The 5,442-nt window shown below is 41.8% G+C and overlaps 2 long non-coding RNA genes across 8 annotated transcripts; both read right to left on the bottom strand.

Moving 5' to 3' along the window:
* Positions 1-685: 685 nt before the first annotated feature.
* LOC125531559 lies at positions 686-3,747 on the bottom strand. Of its 7 annotated transcripts, none has more exons than XR_007293326.1 (3): positions 3,572-3,747; positions 2,035-3,454; positions 686-1,314 (listed from the first exon to the last, which is right to left on the bottom strand). It is a non-coding gene; the product is annotated as an uncharacterized LOC125531559 (long non-coding RNA). The 7 variants fall into 7 exon arrangements; XR_007293328.1 differs by having other exon boundaries at positions 686-1,023; XR_007293331.1 differs by having other exon boundaries at positions 686-900.
* Positions 3,748-4,187: 440 nt separating this feature from the next.
* On the bottom strand, positions 4,188-5,441 carry LOC125531561. Its single transcript, XR_007293332.1, has 4 exons — positions 5,423-5,441; positions 5,207-5,286; positions 4,782-5,078; positions 4,188-4,552 (listed from the first exon to the last, which is right to left on the bottom strand). It is a non-coding gene; the product is annotated as an uncharacterized LOC125531561 (long non-coding RNA).
* Between the last annotated feature and the right edge of the window lies 1 nt (position 5,442).

Genomic DNA, 5,442 nt, shown 5'->3' with positions numbered 1-5,442 from the left:
CAAATAACATGTACACCCCGCTGCAGGGTACCATTGGGGCCTCTAACTCTGGTTTGATGACAGGAAAAAATCAAGACTTCCTCCATCAACCGAATCCAACATCTATCCTAAATGCTTCAATGCTGCAATCAAGTGGTCATACCATCCCAATGCCACCGCAGATCCAAGAACACGGCAATATGATACGTCTCCAACGTATCTATAATTTTTTATTGTTCCATGCTATTATATTATCAATCTTGGATGTTTTATATGCATTTATATGCTACTTTATATGATTTTTGGGACTAACCTATTAACCTAGTGAAGGAAATATGCCCTAGAGGCAATAATAAAGTTGTTATTTATATTTCTTATATCATGATAAATGTTTATTATTCATGCTAGAATTGTATTAACCGGAAACTTAGTACATGTGTGAATACTTAGACAAACTAAGTGTCACTAGTATGCCTCTACTTGACTAGCTCGTTGAATCAAAGATGGTTAAGTTTCCTAGCCATAAACATGAGTTGTCATTTATTAACGGGATCACATCATTAGAGAATGATGTGATTGACTTGACCCATTCCGTTCGCTAAGCATTTGATCGTTTAGTATACTAGATGACCCGATTGCGCCAATGGCGCAAGAAGCGAATTAGAAAGAATGTTAGTAGTGAGTAAGTAGGAGATATAAGTGGAAATATAATGCAATGTGGATTGTATTACATCATGTATTATGAAATCAATACAAGAGAACCAAATAATGTTACCACCTCTATACTAACAACCAACATTTTAGCATAAGGAGTGTCACATGAGTGTTTACTTGCACATCAGGAGTATCACAATTACAACTAAAGAGGCATTGTCCTCACTGCTGTAAGAGTTCCAAGCCTCGCAACTTCTTCCTCCATCTCTGCACATGACCCTCAGTTACGGACCTCGTCCCTCAGCTATGATTATTTCAAGATGAAATCAACATGCTATTTCTCTCACATGGAACATGTTCAGAATTTAGTCAGTCTCACTAATCTTTCAGCTACAAAGGCAGAAAGAAAAATGGCATGATCAATAACTAAAAAAAATGGAACAATAATAAGTGACTCAAGTTTGTACTAACTTCGTACTAAAGTTAGTATAAACTTGAGTCACTTATTTTGAGACGGAGGGAGGAGTAGAAGATGGCACACATAAGGTGGGCTATGAAAGAACAAGTAGAATTGTTGTAAAGTGCAGCACCACAGGTAAGCAGGGCCATAATTTTAGTTCAGCAGATCAGCACTATGTTTACACAACAGAGGTTTGTAGACTGAACTTCGTGGCAACACCCCTACAGAAAAGTACATTAGACTAAAACTCTGATAAATATTACCAGCTACGAAGCCTAGGTTATCTATTGTCCGAAACAATATCAAAATTAACTGATGAAAATAGAAATAACAGTGGATATTTATGTTCTCTACTTGGACCCATATGGTCCATGTTCTACACTCCAAAATGTAGTGAAGGTAGATTTCCTAGTGATTTTTTTGCTATGCATTTTCTGTGAATCCCTCCAGCTTTAGCATGGTTTTTTCTTGTCTTCTTACTCATGAGCTTCAAGCACCGCGCCTGTGTTATAGGCTGTCATGACTATCATCTCAACAACTTCTCCTTTTGGGTGTACTATTGTTTCACAAAACGTGGGTGGTCCATACACAAGTATAAACTAAGATGAAATCACACCAAAAACCAAGCAAGAATTACGCGGTAACCAATGATAAGCATTTGTAATTAGCAACTGTCAATGCCAACATTATTTTCAAATGGCAAATAATGGGTTAAATAAAATAAGTAGCCTCGAAACATAGCAATTACATATAAAAACAAGCATGATAATCCTAACCAAATATGCGCAAGCACGCATTAAAATCAAATTCTAGGGTGAACCACACAATAATAATTGTGAAATATGAAGCCTCCAAACTGACCCACCATGAAATTTCAATTTTGCTAGATGCAAATCCACACAAAAGAAGAGAAGAAAACTGCGGAAGAAGCAAGGCCTCACCTCTGATTAAACCGAGCTCGTATGTGTTGATGGTCATTGGGCAGCCGGCGGCATCCACCAGTTGAGGCAGCCAGGGGCCAATACAGGACTATTTAACCAAATCGGGGAATACATTTTTGGTCAGGATGGCCTGGGAGGCCTGTTTTTCTACCAGCAATATTTCTCCCTGGCTCATTTCATCCTCATCTGCACCCCACGTGCTTCATCATTACACACGTTAATTAGGTTCAGTTTATACAACAAATATATAGGAAATCACGAAAAAGAAAACAAATACATAGGAAGAAATCAAGCACCACAAATATCTCGGTTATGACTATAAGAACAAAACAATGTATAAGACACATTTATCCCAGCAATACAACATAAACAATTTTTCTATGCTGGCAGTGGCGACAAAGTACATAAACTTGCTTTCTTTTGCAAACAGAAAACTCTTTACTACTGCATACTAATCGCAGATTCGGATTCCCAATAACCGATCGGTGATTAAAGAAACCACACATAAGGTAATCGACTATGTACCCAGTGGAGCCAGCTACTCAAGGAGCCTGGGACTCACTGGGACGTTGGCTTGCATTTGTCCTGGTTAATCCCTCAACATCACTATATAGTTTGATTATTATAACTTGTTGTGAGTTTGACAAGAAAGTATTAACAGATAAGGTTTCCTAATAAAATCTGTCAAAGCAAGAGTAGTATTCAACGTCCAAAATTAAGTGCAGGGAGCACCAAATGTACACTATTCCTGAAATAATCTTAGTCACTGAACCAGTTGCAGCCATGGCGTCAATCTTCCTTCAGTTACAAACTACTCTCATACTCCAAACTAAGTATAATGTACTAAAAATTACATGGATGGCATGGCAAATAATTCAGGATGGCAAATAACAAATTGTTTTTACTCACCTAGTTCCGAAAAAGAACTGAAAGTTCAGTACATGATTTAGGGCATATTACCTTTGAAACAAAACAAAGTAAATTTATGTCATGAAATGCACACACTTGATCTCCCACTACCTACATGGAAAGGTACTAAAACTTACATGGATGGCATGGGAAACAATTTAGGATGGAAGATAACAAATTGTTTATACTCGCCTAGTTCCAAAAAAGAACTGAAAGATCAGTAAATGATTTAGGGCATATTACCTTTGAAACAAAACACATGATAAATAGCTAGATTAATTGGCATTGGGTACAACAAAAATAGCTAGATTAATTGGCATTAATCAACAGGAGCGAAACGAAGAACAAAAAGAAACTAAGAGAGGGTTCCTACAGATTATGCCATATACAAAACTACATCATTGCAGTGCTCGCCTCGAAGCTCCTTCATTGGGAACATCTCCAGAAGTAAAGCCCCATTTCCATATAACCAATCTGATACTTAGATCAATCATCACCACCGCAAATTTTTCTGTAGGTATAAACAAGAAAAAATACAGAGAAGAAAAATGAGCATGTATGGCCTACAGGTATGAACAAGAACAATGAGCTGATCAGTACGAAAGGAAAGAAGCGGAAGGAAGAGGACCATGGACACGAACTGTTGTTGCGAAGCACGAAGTCGCCCCTTCACCCTCCTCTGGTGGCGCTTGGCCCATCACCAGCCATGCTGCTCCTTCCCTCGCCCGCCAGACCCCCGCCGGCCGCCACCATCGCTTGCATCCAGGCCGCCAACAGCAGCCTTGACCCGACCCCCACCCTTGCCTGCGTGTCCCATGCACACCATCTTTAGCCGTCGGGACATCCCCTTCCCAGCAGATCCATGACACTGTTGCTCCTTGTCACACCGTGAGCTGTCCGTCGCCTGGGTCTCCGGCCCCCTTCTCCACCCCACACCGCTGGCACATTCTACATCCTTCAGCACGTGGCAGCACAAAATCCCCATGCAAGCAAATTGACCATACTTTCAATCGAACTCTTCCCCATCGTCTATCATCTTCACTTTGTAAGACACCTTGCTCCATTTCTCTCTTCTCTTTGCGTCATAATGTGTTGTGATACACTTCTTCCTCTTTTTGAACCTCCACAACCTGGTATGATCCACCCTCGAATAGAATCTGTCCACTACCTGGTATGATCCACCCTCGAATAGAATCTTTCCACTACCTGGTATGATCCACCCTCGAATATATCTTGTCTGCGTGCCGCTCTATGGCACCGCTCCACTCTGTTAATAAGACACACATTCACATTAGTAATTAGTCTACCATTTTCAGTTTTATGACCAAACAAATTAAAACCAAAAAACACTTAGAATCCTTGTCATTTCCTTCTCATAGTTGTTGTCCGACTAACGGTCAAATTGAAGTCTCGTGTACTGCCTCGAGAAAGTGTGCATTGGACTGCTTGTCGCATGTATGTCTTCAGCATGCTCTTGCACTCTCGCTCCTTTGTGAGCTGGCTTCACCATATTTCAGTAGGGTTATTAGCGTATTGCTAGGTTTCCTCCAATGCACTAACCCAACCAGCACACGGCTTCCGGTCTGGTGGTGCACACCCTACCCCGAGCCTGTAAGTTAAACATTTAAGTCACATTCAGACTCTCATGTAGGATCGACCATCGAAGTCATAATTCATAATCAAACTCCACTAAACTAATCCAGCAGTTCAACATTATATCTGTTAAGCTACGCATTAAGTAAAGGGCAGAGTCGCTTGTACTGCAGCGTCATATCGCTACAAATATTTCAGGCTTTTCAGTATTTTATTACTGAGTATAAGCACAGAGCGAACCATACCTTTTTTGTCAACTTCAGGATTCATCTTCAATCAATTCTACATATTGGGCAGGCAACCTATGCAAATTTAGATCCGCATCAGAGATCCGAGGCTGCACGCAACCCGGCATGAAGGAGGCGGGCTGGTAAGCTTGGGGACATCCCCACCACCGTCGCCGCCAACCGCCTGACCGCAACCAGACCCAGCATTTGAGTCAGCAAGAATGGCAATTCCCGCTCCGCTGGTCGCAAACACAAGACCAGAGGAACTGGACCTGGGTGCTCATGGCTGTCGGAGAACTCCTCTCACAGTGGAACCTGAAAAAGGATGGCAATGGCGGCGACCAAGGCCCGTCAGATGGGACGCAGAAGAAATCCTCAAATACTTTGCAGAAAATTTATTCAGGAAATGACAGAGTAGACTGAGAATCACCAAAACAACTCACCTCAGATGTAGCACCCATCGAGGAGACCTGCTTCACCCCCAATGATCCACCACTACCTCACACACACGTCATGCCACCTCCTACATCAAGCCATTGTGGAAGCAGAAATCTAAGAATGTGCACTGAAACCTCAAGTAGTTTCATCTCGGACAGCTCGAGCGGGCTGGCTGCCTCGGTCGCCTGGACCATGAAAGAGGGAATATGGTGGAGGCCTACCTCGACTGGTGCGGGTGAGC

This window comes from Triticum urartu, unplaced genomic scaffold (genome assembly GCF_003073215.2).
Source record: "Triticum urartu cultivar G1812 unplaced genomic scaffold, Tu2.1 TuUngrouped_contig_7474, whole genome shotgun sequence".
Classification (NCBI taxonomy): Eukaryota; Viridiplantae; Streptophyta; class Magnoliopsida; order Poales; family Poaceae; genus Triticum; species Triticum urartu.
The sequence above is the reverse complement of the archived record's forward strand: the minus strand, read 5'-3'. Positions and strand labels throughout refer to the sequence as shown.